We start from the raw sequence: 16,061 nt of genomic DNA, 5'->3' as shown, positions 1-16,061 counted from the left end.
ATTAGTGTTCATCACACGTTCAGGGGGCGTCATTCTAAATTTAAAGATGTTGCCACCGCTATTCTAGTGGATGTGTTAGAAAAGTACTTTTTCCAACAGCAAAAGTGGGGGAAGAAAAGTTTTTTCAGTAGGTCGTGTAATACTTCTATATGTTCTGGTGTCCCTTGTGTAATGTTTTATTCAGTGTATCACTGGCACCATAAGTGCGTGTTCTCCCCACGGCAAATTTACACCTCATGTTGTTTTGCTGACAGCTCTAATGCATGCTTTTTCTCTCACCGCTACTTTTTTGAAACACTCTGGATGCGAGACAAAAATGGCAGCATTAACCGCACATATCACATTGTTTCAGATAACCACAGCAGAAGTGTACGTGTAGATCGCACAAACCTCTTAACAAGCTCCGAGCAAGATGTCAACGCCACATGAGTCCTGTAACCTCTTTTAAGATATTAATGTGGAAATTGAAAAATGGGGGGGAACGTTTTACAGCACCTCCTAGACAAACGTTAAATTCAATGTTGAGAGTTATTGGTTTGGGCTTTGGTTCCTGTCTTTGCCCCTCCAACTTTGCTAATCACTAACTCTGTGATTTACTAGTCAGTGGCGTCACCTCGAGGCGACAGAGACACATAGAGATTTCGTTTCCAGACACTTCTTTCCACAGTATGTGCCCACAAATAAGAATTCTGTCTCTAAAGTGGTGATGGAGAGTTGGCTCCCTACAGTAACAGCTGGCCCATGTCTGAGGCATCACATTAAATGATGTCAGTGATCTGACACTAATCATGTGTGTGGCTATCTGCTGGCAGTCCAGTCATCACATCCAGTTGCCTCCAGCAACACGTCACTTCTCTGTCTACTGATCGTTCTGCAGCTCAAGGCTGGGGTCTTTGGTATTACATAACCCTGTAAATGCTGTGCATGAGGAGTATTTCTAATGGACCCTATACAACAAGGAGTCTGCAGCCATGCTAGCAGCTCTGTGAGGCTGTACTTAGACACAGCAGTGCTTTGAGCTAAATGCTAATCAGCATGGTAACATGCTCATAATGAGCTAACATGCTGATGTTTAGCATGACAATGTTCACCGTGTTTACTATCATAATGTAGCATGCAACATTTGCTAATTAGCACTAAACCCAAACTACAGCTGAGGCTCATTACTTTTACAAGTATTTAGTATTGTACTAATATTAATTTTGACCTGGTGATGGCGCTGGAGAGAAAGTCTGTGGATCACCATAGCTATTACAGTTCATCCTAATGGGGACATTAATGTGTGTACCAATTCCCATTGCAATCCATCCAATGATTGCTGATATATCTTATTTAAAGCCTCAAATGTGAACCTCATGGTGGTGCTTTAGCAAATGTCAGTGGATCACCCAAGTCATTATGATGCATCCTCTGGGAACCATGAATATCTGTACAATTTGTGGTGCCAGTCCATCCAGTACAATGTTTTAGCTGTTGGTTGTGCCAATGGAAAAGTCAAGGCATCACTAAAGTCAGTAGGATTCATCCCCTGGGCACCAAGAGTATCTGTACTAAACAATTGCCAAATGTGCATTTAGCCACATCACTAGCATGGCTTAAAAAAGTATATTAAATGTAAAGAATTTTATACAACTATCGATTTCCATTCGAGTGAAAGTAGGATTGTGTATTCGCAAGAATCTGGCGATATGGTACGTATCATGATACAGGGGTTATGATTTAAATCATTGCGATACTGTAAGCAAAACGATATAGTAAGGTTTTTACATCAAATTTAGGAAAAAGTTCAATGTATAAAGAAAATACCACCATATGCATACAATCTGAGTATGAACAGTCTAGTTTTTTTATGCAATCAGAACAGTGGGATCTGCATTTGTATTTATCACAGTCCCTGTAACATCTAACATCATAGCACTACTTTGAGAGGGCGTATACACTGAGAGGGTGCATATCTTTTATCATTTGCCCACTCCCATGTTGATAATAGTATTAAATACTTGACAAGTCTCCCATTAAGGTAAATTTTGAACAGATAAAAAATGTGCGATAAATTTGTGATTAATCATGATTAACTATGCACAGTCATGTGACTAATCGCGATTTAATATTTTTATTGATTGACAGGCCTAATTTAAACTATTAACTAAAAGTCGATTAAGTGTGTTTGAAAATCAATACAGTATCAAAACATAATATCGGACTACTTGATATTTTTGATATTTTCTCACACCCCTAAGTGTGATACGATAATTTTAATCTATCATGTTACAGTCCTGTTGTGCCTCCTGTAGATAAAATAATTAAAATAACTACCAAACAGAATCACGTGCATGGCCTTTAACATCCGAATATGTTATAGTATATAACATGTTTTGTTAAGACTGGGTAACATTTATAGGACTAGTTGGGAAAAATGTATTTTGCTAAAAAAATACCAAATAGTAGAAGACCTGTGTAGGTGTAATATATGGAACTGTTAAAAAGTGCATAATTTGTCTTTCACAACTCTTAGTTCAGGAGTTACAGCTAAGTGGAAACATAATGGTTGATAAATGACCACATAGCTGAACACTAATCAGTTCTTTTTTGGGCCATCGCCTCACTTTCCACCAAATTCGATTAAAATCTGCTAAGTTCATTGCGCGATACAAACAAACAAGCAAACAAACAGACAGAAAGAAGCAGACAAACTGGAATGCAAACATAACCTCGTTGGCGGATGTAATAACAGCAGCATCAGGTAATCTATGACCTCTATCACAATACCAGCAGAAGTAGACTCTTCTTGAACCTGAACTCTTGAAAACTCCACAATGTGATTCACTGCGTTAGTGTGAAAACAAACTCAATAATGGAGGATGGAGGGAGGATATAGTTTGTAGAAGTTAAAAAGTCAAATGCAGATGGTGACTTCACTAATGAGAATGAATAGGAACCCACAATTCATTGTAATGGTGGCGCACCATGTCCAATAGGTGCAGAAGTCTACAGCACAGAAACAGTTGTGTGTCCTGACTGTGAAATGAATCTGTCCATTTCATACAGCAAGGAAGCGTGTTTGACGAGGAGAAAACGCTCTCGCCATGGCAACTTTAGACGAATTTCTCCACAAAGACAAGTATTGATTGGACATGCTTGAGTTTGATAACCCAACCTTGTCTCTTGAAGTCTCTGACAGAACCTCACCTTCACCTCCGTCCTAGACAAAACAATCCATTATGTTATAACAAAGATGTATAAGACAGGGAATTGAAGCACCAATTCATGTCTAGTTTTAATAATAATACTGTTTAATCCCCATAGCTGAAATGAACTGATCTGCATTGTTGAAAATGAGAAAAATTAAGTATTTTTTTTCCAAACAGTACAAGCCAAAAAGTGATATTTAAAGAAATCAATTGGCCTTGATAAAAAGCTCAACCCCTCTGTTATATTGTGGTCATTTTGTATTATGTGGTTGTTAAGACCTTAGCCTACTTATCTCCCCGGTAATAACGTCCTTTTGAATAGTCAGTCTCCAATTCTAATCTCCAAATAAACAGTAATCTCCAGTAAAGTAAAGCCGCCGCTTCCACTGGTCCTGCACCACATTGTGTTGCGGGATCATCTGGGTCATTTCCATTTTCCCCGTCCCTGTTTCTTCTGTCAGTGTTGCACTCGGTACTAACACAGACCTTCACTGGCAGTCGGGTGTGCAGCCCGGGCTTGTGTGAGCTCAACCCTGACTGTCCCTCACATACCCCCGGGGCTTTGTGAAAAATGAGACCGTGGAGAATGAGATAATAACATTATGGAATGGGAGCGTGCGGATTTGACTCGAGCACGCCGGAACGTGTGTGCGCGTGCACCTGTACCCTGTGTGGAACATAATTGTGTCCTCCCATGTGTAAAAACTATCAATCAGGTTCACTTAATGCTGTGTCATTACGGGTAAATTAAAATTCCACAGTGATCGATAGGGTATCGACTGTCATATTATGTGTGTGTGCAGTGCATAATGATTAATCCTTTTTTAAGTCATTCCCAATTTATTCTGGATATTAACTTTTTGTTTGTGTGTCCAATGGGAAGCAACGAGATGGGCAGACTGTCAATATTTATGAAAGCATGGCCAGACTACGGAATTGAAATGAGTTTACTGTTCGCACCTGAATTAGCATTGTGTGCCGTCAGATAGCCTGATAAGACAGTGAATGGTTCCCCTTGGACTGGGCTGTCTGCGATTCTGCATGTTTGTCTATTCAAACATGCCAGAGCTGCTGAAGGTCTCTCCCTCCAACCGGGGCCGATAATTGTCATGAATCAGTGCATATTATATATGTTATGACAAAAATATTGGCATGGGGACAAACCAGACAAAACAAAGCCACTGGAGAGGATATGTCATATTATAATTACACACTTGCACTGAATGCATTCATGACAGTTACTAGTTACGTTTGTTACTTTAAAGGAACAGTGTGTAGCATTTAAGGGGATCTTTTGGCAGAGATGGAATGTAATATCACTAAGTGCGTCGTCCTTAGTGTGTAATCACCTGAAAATATGAATCACTGTGTTTTTGTTACATCAGAATGAGCCGTTTATAGGGCTGTCAATCGATACATATCAAAAAAAAAATATTCCATTGTGATTAATCGTATGATTGTGCAAAGTTAATCGCAAATTAATTGCACATTTCGTATCTGTTCAAAATGGGAGAAGGGAGATTTGTCAAATATTTAATACTCTTATCATCATGGGAGTGGGCAAGTATGCTTGTTTTATGCAAATGTATGTATATATGTATTATTGGAAATAGATTAACAACACAAAAGAATAACAAATAGTGTCCAGAAACCCTCACAGGTACTGCATTTAGCATAAGAAATATGCTCAAATCATAACATGGCAAACTCAAGCCCAACAGGCAACAACAGCTGTCAGTATGACACTAGTATCTTCACTCTAGCTTTAAAACTGAGCCCGCTACAACCTAAAAAATCACAAGTTAGGTTAATGCCTTAAAGAAATTAGTGGTGTTAAAACAAATTTGCGTTATTGCATTAACTTTGACAGCCCTAGTGCAACCTCACCGCTAGATGCCGTAAAAATCCTACACACTGCACCTTTTATGTATGAATAAAGCAGTGTACTGATTCCCAGACAGCCGCCAAGACGTCACTGCTTTTACTATAAAACATACCAACATTTATTTTCTAACATTATGGCTCACTTTTTCCTTTTATGTTTCAATAACAGCAATCAGTTATAATTGTTAATCCTCATTATTTTAGCTTTCACAGTCTCTACTTTATAATGTGGCAACATATAATTTATGCGGCACTTAAGCACTGCCTTTGACAACAGTATGATTTTTATTTTCAAAACTCCCATTTTGTGCCGAATCACGGAGTATCAACTGGTCTCCCTTTCCCTACAGTTTCCCCGAGAGCCTTATAATGATGTGTTTGAAAATCCTCCTGGCTTTATTACAAAGTGCTATTCATTTGAGAGAGGTAGGCACACAGACCGAGACTGCAAGCGACTGTAAGTGTGTACTCCTGAGTGTGTGTGTGTGGTTTCCTTTGTTTCCGTGAGCGCCGAGCTCTGTGTAATTGTGCGCATGACAAAGACACAGAGTGTGTGAGTGAAATTGAGTAAGGCAGACAGATAATCTCTACCTGCCGTTCAGTGCGTACACTCCCTTGTAAGTGCTTCCTTATTTCTCATTAGGACTTTAGCACGAGAGGAATTAGCGACACTGAGTGAAAGCTATGCCTGCTTTAATAATAATGCTGATCCAATTTAACAAGGCCAGATTATGTTAATATAATCATAATGCACCCAACTCAACTTAGCCTCACTTAATGTCCGCCTTGTAAATTACCTGTTCTAGCTCAGTAATTAATATGGTTCAGACGGTGATGACATGACTTTGCCAGGGGAGACACTGATATAGTTCATCATCCCGGTGGAGAAGAAATTCATGTTTTCCTGTAATTCTGTTACACTATTTCTGTATGTCCAAAGCATTTTATATTTTATAATTGCATTGAGAATTTTATGTGATACCTTTGTGCAAATATTTGCACTAAAATGGCTAAATGTGTATTTTGTGTCTCTGTTATGAATGTGAATGGTTATTCACTACTAAACAAACTGCTCAATATTGTGAGGTGTGTAATTGTGTGCATGGCACAGACAGAGAGTGTGTGTGGACCTCACAATGAATGGACCGCACTAGAAAATGTGAAATAATAGAAAAACTGTTGAGTAAATAAAATTCTAGTGATAGAAAAAGCCGGATAGAAATAGATAACGGTCTATGTTTATGATGGAAATCTATGGGGATGAATAAAAATGAGGGAGAGATTATTCACCGCCGTTGACTGTGCAATGTCAGCTTGTTATTCTTGCATATACAGTACCTTGATTTCTTTTCTTTGCTTGCCATCTTTCAAGTGAGGTGATTATCATGTCAAGTCAAAGAGGGAAAGTTTGAGAACGAGAGAACAAAAGAAGTGAGAGGTGGGTGCAACGGTAACAAGATAGCAAATTAATGATGCTGCAGTGACACATGTAACAGCCTGTTCGCATCTCAAAAAACACCAAATTAATGCGACGTGGTGACGCTGCTGTATGAATGGCTCTTGTGGCCCAACAGTCACGTCATATTATTTAAACTGCTCGGTGTGAATGGAAAACAGCTTTTACATATCACGAGTGAAATTACAGATATCAGCAGCTTGAAAGTTTCCTTTCATGGTAATGTGTTTTGGTCTGTTTTGGAGAGAGTATCCACTGATTACTATAGGTGGAGTAGAAGAAGACACTTCCACAACACAATATACCAATTAGGAACTCAAGACACAAACATATTATTTCAAAAAGCTAAGTCGTGGCTAAAAAAAATAACACCACCCAACCTTGTCAAATAATTGTATGCGAAAATTGTTGGTATACAATTATGTTACTGTATTTTTTGACAGTCCAGCCTGTTCTCATTCCCAGGGTGTCAAATACTCAGGCTTTATCACTTGTCATCGGCATCCCATACCGCCGCACAAGGCACCCTTTAGTGCTGGTATTAAACACACCGGGCGTTCCATTAACTATAATGTAAACCCATCCGTGGCAACAGTAAACGCTTTGAGAAAGTGCGCCGGGAATGTGGTGACGTAGTTTAAAGAGCAAAAAGACACTTGTTCGGAAGAGGTGGGAGGATGGGTCCAAAAAAACGCAGAGCTAAGCCATTATTGAGATGCTCTTTCTGACTAATTTGTAACTAAAGCTAAACTTACTCATATGTCTCAAGGTTGAATCCAATCCCATTGTCAGTGTTCTGTGCTTACCCCAAAGGGCAACCCTTTAGCATGGCCTGTGGACACTAGAGGCCCCAAGCAAACACCAGCTCTACAGTATTTCCCTTTTTGACCTGCAGGAATGTCAGAGCACATGTCAGAGCAGGGCGGGAAAAAACAGCCTGGCTCAAGTTTCCCATCTGGCTTCAGGCCTTAATCTGTAACAAGGGACAGCCGAGGACACATCCTCTCCTGTATTTACAAACCTGGATTCTCAGTATGGCAGGCCACAGAGGACTAATTAACACAAGTTTCTATTTTGGTGTCGGTCAAGAAAGCGAAAGCAGTATTGCACTGGGACATGGTGGAGCAGCTTTTCTGTGTACACAGAGCTCTGCAGGGTAAACACGGTGTAGTCTCTACAGATCCATGCTTTGCTGCCCCTAACCGTGATGCATTGACGCTTGCTGCACTGTTAAATGTAATTAACAAGAGGAAACAATCAAATACATCAGGCCACTTTTAGAGGCTCCCAACCCATAATGTGTTGTATTGTGTAAAAGACCGCTCACTTTATATGGTAGTAAATGATTTATTCTGAATGACGATGTGGATACTTGTCAAAATGTGACTAATACCAAGGCTGAACACGACCATCAAGTGTTACAGCAGATTCCGTATTGTCCTTGATCAAATGATTTCCAAACTGCCTCTGTAAAAGAGCAATTTGGCTTGAACAACCAGTTTAAAGGTGTTCAACCTTATCAGAATGTAGCTGCACTGTGGGATGGCATAACTTCTCTAGACTTGTATCTTCCTTTACAGAGATAAAAGTGACACTCTAAAACTAGATTTAAAAATCAGGTCAAGCGCACATTTTTCTTTTAGTTTAGTTTAGCAGTGGCTATACAGTAAAAGGTAAATCAAACAGAAGAGAGGAAACCAAATACTTTTAAATTTAGGGTCAGGTCAAGTGGAGGAGTAGAAATATTATAGGTAATGCTTTTAAGGTGTTTTACGGATTATCTGTACAGACGGCATTTCAACCCGATCTCACGGAAAGGCGTATAAATAGCACAACATTACAATGTCATGAGAACACATTTTAGGATTTTTGCGTGTACGCCACGCAACAAAATGATGGTAATGTCTGCATTCAGGTTTAGGCAAGAAAACCACTCACTTAGGTTTAGGCAAGAAAACCACTTAGTTAGGTTTCGGAGAAATGTCATGGTTGGGCGTAAAATAAGTATGAAACTAAGTGAAATACATACAGAAGCAGCGTAACAGAAGTATGGAAAACACGTCACTAAAAAAAAACATGAGACAAACGTCACCAACGTAACTTACAAAACAAAACTCCGGCCTCGAACACTGTTCTACTGGTTGAAACTCCTGTGTTTGTCGGACCCATCCATCTCCCGGCCCGCTCACCATAAGCGGCGTATTTATGCGGTCACTACAGGTACAGACTACATGGCATGCGAGTGACATGCCAAAAGCAAGAAAGGCTATTCTTCTTTCATGCTAAATGCCTTGCGCATTACTGTGTCATTCAAACGGCTTTCTGTGTGAACGGGCCGGTTTCAGCCACATTTTAAGTCTCTGTCGCATTTCTATTTTACTTGATCCAGCTGTCTACACAGGCCCTGTGACAGTTCATGTTTTTACGCGTGTAACCGCAACCTGAGGCATCATTTTTGGCTTCAAGTCTATTTTCCCTTCATTTTATATGCGTACAGTGTGACTCTGCTGCCAAAACGTGAGTGACCTACACAACAGTGTCGTGCCTGAACACATATACACATACATGTGCAGTCTACTAGCCAGTAGGTTATTCCTACCATGATCGGCCCCTTGCTTGAGGAAAAAGCTTGTTCAGACACAATTTTGATGACTCATTGTGATAGTACCTTCATCCAATGGGAAACTGTTTTGAATGCAAGGCTTGATATGATATTCTTCGAGCCTATTAAGCATATGCTTTTGCATTACATTGACAAAACAGATAAAACAAATTAATTACTGTCACTTTGCATCTGTCAAAACATTGTTAATCAAAGCAGTGACAATGACATAATCTGTCGGAGTGCTATGCTATGATGTGGATGTCGAGTATACATCTGAGCAGGCTATGAACACAGCCGGTCTCTGCTCAGACACCCACGGAACATGCCACTCCATTACTAACGTCCAGCCTGTACTGTATGTGGCGGTGCCAGGCCGGCAGATGGGTTGGCCACCCAGCGACCTCTGACATTCAACCTTCAGAGAGGCAAGGCCATGGATTCTGTCCAGTGGTCTTCGTCATCCTCAAATGTTCTGCCAAAATGGATGCAGGACGTTTGAGCCAACTTGGGCCAGATGCTGCCTCAAAGGATGACTTCATCTGATATCCCAACAGATTTTCTTGGTAATACAAGAAGAATTAGGCCTTAAAAACAGCAGCATATTGGTAGTATCTTTCCTGTAGATGCAGAGAATAGTATATGCACATACGCAGAGGAACCTCATCTTGAAGCTGAGCGCTTTACTTGTGCAACGCCGCAGCCACATCTGGGTTTTCGCAAGCCGACTGGAAAAACACGAGATAACAGGATGATGTAGGATCAAGAAGATTCGCTGATTGTTTCCCAACCAAGTTTTGTTATGGCGGCGCCCTTAATCAGCTGAGCCTATTGTGTCAGTCGTTTGACTGCCTTTGTTCATTTAATGACCAAACCCTGAAGACACAATAGCAGAATTATATTTTTGAAGAGCAGGCTAATTAACGTTGCTTATTAGAGAGACGTCAACACGGGAATAACAATAGAAAAGGGAAGGCCAGCGGGGTTTGGGTTGGATGCATGCTGTGACATATCAGAGGTTTTATACATTAGTTGAAACTTAGCATAAAAGGGGTGTCAGAACTGAAAGCAAGAGAGAAAGAGTAACTTTGAAACACACTGGGGGTGATTATAACACAATATTAAGTCGCTGCTGAATAACAATGACTCTAAAATAAGAACGAATGTAAGGAAATGGCACTGGCATTGAGGCAAAGTGTCACTAGACCTGAGTACTTATACAATTAGGTTTTTTATTTTAAGCTGGGGCTTTTGCTTAGAAACATGAGGGCAGTGATGCTCATAATAGTCTAGTGTGTTAAGGACTGAAACATACCATGATGTAACCATTTGTGTATGCCTATGGAGAGAAACTCCTCATCATTAGCACTTCTTCTGCTACTTCCCGATCCAAACAGGAGGTGAAGGTAATTTTTGTAGTGCATCTGATTTGTGTCCAACACCACGCTCCATGTTGGTCCGTGGAAGACTGAGCCGCCACTTGCTTAAGCAAACAAGTTTTTGATTGACATTCAGCGCTAATGTAGGAATGCAACACATGGAGGGTCTGGTAAACACGCTTTCCTTCCAATGTTGGAATAGAGCGCCTTACTGGGGTGGTTAGGTCGGGATGGCAACTGAGGTTGTTATTAGTGGGAGAGAGAGGAAAAACAACATCTTCTTGACATAGATATAGTTGCTGATATTGCCTTGTGATTTATCTCCAAATGAAAAAAGAAATACACATACACATCTTTTACCATGTCCATCAATACCATGTTTAACTCTTAAAGGGGAACTATGCTCATTTTCAAAATTCATACATGTTATTCCTATGGTCTGAGACAAATCAGCAAAAATCCAAAAACTAGAGTGCTAAAATCTAATTTGTGATGTCATAGGATATAAAGTCTGGAGCTGCTCCATAGACAATGAATGGGAGAGATGTTATACATGACACTGAGAGCAGCCAGGGGATTGTTCTGGGTATATGGTATATTTCTGTTTCCGACTGACAACACCACAGTAGGTTGAAGCTAATTTGGGTATAAACAGAGAAAACAAAATCAAATTCTGTGGGTCCACAAAAACTCCCATGACATCATACATACCCCATGACATCACACGTTTGAGTTTAACACTTTTGGGAGAGAGTTGTTCATGTTTACTAATAGTTTTGGACTGTCTTCGACCATAGGAATAGCATTTATGCATTTTAAAAATGGGTGTAGTTCCCCTTTAAGATCTTGTTAAAGACACAAACAAGCAAAAAAAACAAAAAAGAGATAGAATGAAGGTTGGTAGATATGTTTAGGGAGTTAAGGCCAACCCTAATGTGAGGCATAATAATAAATAAATAAGTAGATGAATTACTGCAGAGCTTTGAAATCACACAAAACAGATCAAACAGGCAGCACAAGAGCCCAAATTGGGTGCTCACTGCCCCTCAGCACACACTCACTCAAACACACACACTTTGTCCTGTGAAGTGAGCATCTGATGCTTGGCTGCAGAACTACTCATAGAACAGAAAGGCAGGGAAAGAGAGAGAGAGGACACCTTAATGTGCCTTCACCATATGCTGTTAGCTACTGATGGATGCCGCTCTCCCCAGGCACTGGAGCAACTTATCGCGTTTGCCGGTGACACCGCCGCCGCTGATAAAGTTAAAGATAAGCCATCTGTTCGTTAACAGCAGCGCCCGCTTCACTCGCAGGGATAGGGGCGTCCAAGTGTACACGACTTTGCGTGGCGTCTCTGCGTAAATTGCCGTGGCACAACATCCGTAAAGCATCTCTATGTGCGTGGCATGTGTGATCATCTGGCATGATGAGGGATAATTATGAAAATATCGACATCGCCTATGAAAAATAGGAGGCGAGGAGTGACACGCTCTGCTAACGTAATGCACTGTAAGCAGATTTCTCAGAGGCGGCTGGAAAAGCGAACGCTTGGTGAATCTGTCACTCATTTCTAATTACTGTAGAATGTATGCAAAGTCACGCTAACAAGCTATCAGTCACATTTCTTATTAACAACTTACCCTGCAGTAGTTGGACTTTAAAATAAAAAAGAGTGGGGGGAAAAAAATCAACATACAGCAACTTTAAGCTCCCTCAAGAGCTTTTGATAATGCCAGGAGGCTTTTGACACGCTTGAGAAACTCACCATTAGCGAAACGGCCCGTTACCCAGAGGGCACGGCTAAAAGAAAGAAAGCGCTAACATTAAGACCCACCACAGGAGCAAGCTATGGCTGGTCTCTAATGGTTTGGGGTTAGGACTGCTCGCTTGCTCTCCATATATAAGCATCATTTCTATGGGGACTGTGAACTCGAGGTCATTGCTAAAACATATATTATGTTGCCTAGACTTATTTGTTCTGTCTCAAAATTATAGATAATGCACAAAATTATTAAAAAAAACGTGATTCTAAACAAGAAATCGGTCTTGATATATTGAATAGTACATTTTTCCCAGAAACCCAGATGGAGACTTGAAAGTGTTGTATTATCCATGAATTGCATTGTTCTTGTCCTCTGAGAGATGAATACACCAGAACCATTTCAGAAGAATCCACTCCTGAGCATTACAAAGCCACCAGTGCTTTGGATACTGTCCGGGGCTGGCCTTTTATCTTTTTTTTTTTTTTTTTTTAACAGAGCACAGATCTACTTTTAGACTTCGACAGCGTAATGGTATTTGCTTAACTGAGCAGCCAGCAATCACTCTCTTCTGTGCCAGTGTCATATCACTGTTCAAGTGTGGCTCAGTTCCTGTCTGAGAGGAGGGCTGCCAGACATAATGCAATAATAACTGGTGCACAGCTTGTCTAAGAGAACCAAGGTCCTATTTCACTGCTGACGATACTGGGATGAACCCTTTGTGCTCTTTCTCTCTCATTCTCCCTCTCCTTATACCAGCGCCGAAGCCCTCGAGCCTCCGAAAGCATAATGAGCCAATTGTAATTCTTCGCCGATAGCTTTGTGTTGAAGAGTGTAAAAAAAAATACTGGACGTTTCTACTCCAAGTCAGAAGACCGGGCTTCAAGGTGTATCTAAGGCAGAAACATGCTTTTGCCTTATTATTCCACGATGGGGACAGACACAACTGCCTATAACAAAATTTGAGGGAGAGATAAGAGAAACTTTGCAAATATTTGTATCTCTTTCTCACATGAACAGCACAAAAGAATCCAGTTTAGTATTAATTAATTGCTATTGAATGCTTGGAAATAGGAGTAAAACGTTAGTTAAATGTAGAGTATATTCCACTCAGTGACCACCTACAATGGCCACTATTATTATATGATAAATATCTTTGAAGCGTCCATTATCTAGACATTATTTAAAGCTTTCACTTTAACAGGTGACTTTAATGTAATGTGGATTGCTGACCTTGGACGAAGGTAAATGCATCAACTAGATGTGATGTGTTAAAAATCTAACAGCTTTTAGTCTCGACAAAGAGCACTCCTCTTATCCGACATAGTGGACGTGAACCTGCACTGCTCCCCCACAGATGCCTAGTGTGATGTTTGACAGATTTCTCCCTCTCCAGCTAGGCTCACAGTAAATGTCCATCTGGCAGCTTCCCATGGGTACTTATTATTCTCAGCAAGCCAGGGGTTTTCTGTTTCCGAGCAGTCAGCCAGCGCCCGCCTCAAAGAGTTGAGAGCCGGACCAGAACTGCTTGCAGATGCTCTGCCGGGTAGCCAAACTGTGCTAGTGTGGTGGCATGGCTCTGGGTTTTCAATTACACAATGAGGTGGCAGACTCCAAATCACTGTCCGAGTACGAAAAGGCAAGTGCACTGAGAGCGGCTATGTATCTGAGACAAAACACCAGCCAAGTAAGAGTAACATTTGTCCAATTCACTTGCTCCACCTTGAAGATGAGATGATTGATTTTCCCCTTGTGAACATATGTTCAGAGCCATGGGTAGTGTTGAAAGGTCCCGCTGTCCTGGTCTGAGGCCCTGCTATGTTGGATTCAATCTTGCAGTTGACCTCTATCACACTCCTGCAGCCCGCTGAGTGGCTCCAGAAACAGTCTAACAATGCACACTCATCTTGACATTCAACAGATACTGTAGGGCTGTTTTCACACTGGGTTCGCTTGTTCCAACCAGAGTTCAATTGTTCCCCAGTTCAGTAGACGTGTTGCACTGCTGTCAGCCTCCTACACTGCTGATACAACCCCGTGGTTTGCTTGCGTAGTCATTGGGCAACAAAGTGCGTCTGTTTACCGCCATTGCCAGGGAAAGTGATTGGCGCCATTTTGACATCTGGCCAAACAGAAATTAAAATTCTGCTCTTCATCAACCTCCTTCCTAGATAAAGTGTTGATTGAATGTTATTGTCATTTTATCTTTCACATTTTATGGCGAACAATGCCATTAGTAAGGCAAGGTAATCTTAATTATTCCTGAGGGGCAATTTGTTGCACAGCCAGCAGTGATACAATCAACACACCAATCCAACAAATTATCACTCCCAATACCGCCGATTGGTCAGTGCCCCTCGGCAGCGGAGAAAGCGCACTAGGTACCCCTCTTGCATTACTTTTGTACAGGACGTGTCAGGGACGGCGTGTCATGCATATTGTCCTTTTAAAATAAACTTCCGCTTTCACAGGAAGTTAGGTTTAGCAACACAACCACTAAGTTAGGTTTAGGAAACGGTCGTGGTTGACGTTAACTTCACAGACTCACGCAACTAACCACTGACGTGACAAAATAAGTCAACGTTTACTTTTAGTTTCACACGGGACACAAACACCAGTCTCCTGGTTGAAAGTCCTGTGTTTGTTTGACCCATCCACCCTCCTGCCCGCCCTAAGTTGACTCTCAAGCTCTTAATACCATGTCACTTGCTCTGACCGTTAAATATTGCTGCAGGTGGGGTTACATTGGAGTTAGTTGAAAGCCCGGTCACAGTCACAGGGGGGCCTTCATGCGTCATATCCAATGTCGAGGGGCACTTACCAAACAGCGGTATTTGATGAGTTGGGTGTGAGAATGGATTGACCAATCAGCACACAAACAATTCACACAAATTACATGATGTTATATACTATGGTGCCTGACTGCACAGGAGTGTACTGCTGTTCAGACCAACTTGTTTTGGTTGACTCAGGCACAGCCTCTTTGTATATACCTGGGTACGGATATTTTTAGGCAAATCACTTGTGGATTGAATTGCTGGTGTGAAAGTGCCTTACATCTCTTGAGCCTGCCATAAAAGAGTGTAAAGTGAAAAAAAAGATTAGGTCCCTCAGAGACGTTTGTGAAGTTATCCCATTGAGAACAGGACATCCACAGCTATGTCACCATATGGACACTGTCGGTGTCCACAGAACCTGGGGTTTCATGTTGACATGTGGAGTTAGGGAACAGCGGAAGGGGTTCACAGCTTAACATATGAGATATTTCCACACACCCACCACCATGTGGAAACAGACACCATCCGCACTATGCTTGTTTAAGTCAACACTGCCGGCGTCTTCTTTGAACAATCTGGGCCATTTGATTCTCATTTGAATAAAATTCAAAGTGAAGGCACAGAGCACACAATCCACTTGCCAGAAAAAAAAGCTACCATTGCGTATTCCCATGCACACATGTGGGGAAATGGGATGGTCGGGGACTGCAGAGCATTGCACACCTTACTGAGCAAACAGCAGCATCTTGGTGCTGTTTCAACCGCCCCCACCCCCCATCTAACCCTCTTCCATATTTATGCATTCACATCACTCCCAAAACACACATGACAACTCAAACATGACTCTCACTCTTGAGAACAGTGCGATGAAAAATGAAACGACTCTTACCTAGTGCGGAATAGTTGGTCACATCTGTAAGCGGGCCATTGGGGAAAAGGAGGGAACAAGAGGGGGAGAAAGAGAGAAGAGAAATGTCAGCAAATTACAATGTACAGCAAGCTAAACTTC

General features: G+C 41.3%; 1 protein-coding gene across 47 annotated transcripts in view; it reads right to left on the bottom strand.

The window, feature by feature from the left end:
- The window catches only part of LOC119481487 (receptor-type tyrosine-protein phosphatase delta-like), a 399,777-nt gene that overhangs the window by 264,969 nt on the left and 118,747 nt on the right, over positions 1 to 16,061 (bottom strand). For all 47 annotated transcript variants that reach the window (XM_037758448.1, XM_037758464.1, XM_037758458.1 and 44 more), the window contains exon 4: positions 15,942 to 15,965. The gene's annotated coding sequence lies outside the window, so the exon portion shown is untranslated. The remainder of the gene's footprint in view (positions 1 to 15,941; positions 15,966 to 16,061) is intronic.

Source organism: Sebastes umbrosus, chromosome 22 (genome assembly GCF_015220745.1).
Source record: "Sebastes umbrosus isolate fSebUmb1 chromosome 22, fSebUmb1.pri, whole genome shotgun sequence".
In the NCBI taxonomy this organism is placed as follows: domain Eukaryota; kingdom Metazoa; phylum Chordata; class Actinopteri; order Perciformes; family Sebastidae; genus Sebastes; species Sebastes umbrosus.
This window is presented reverse-complemented; position numbering and strand designations above follow the sequence as displayed.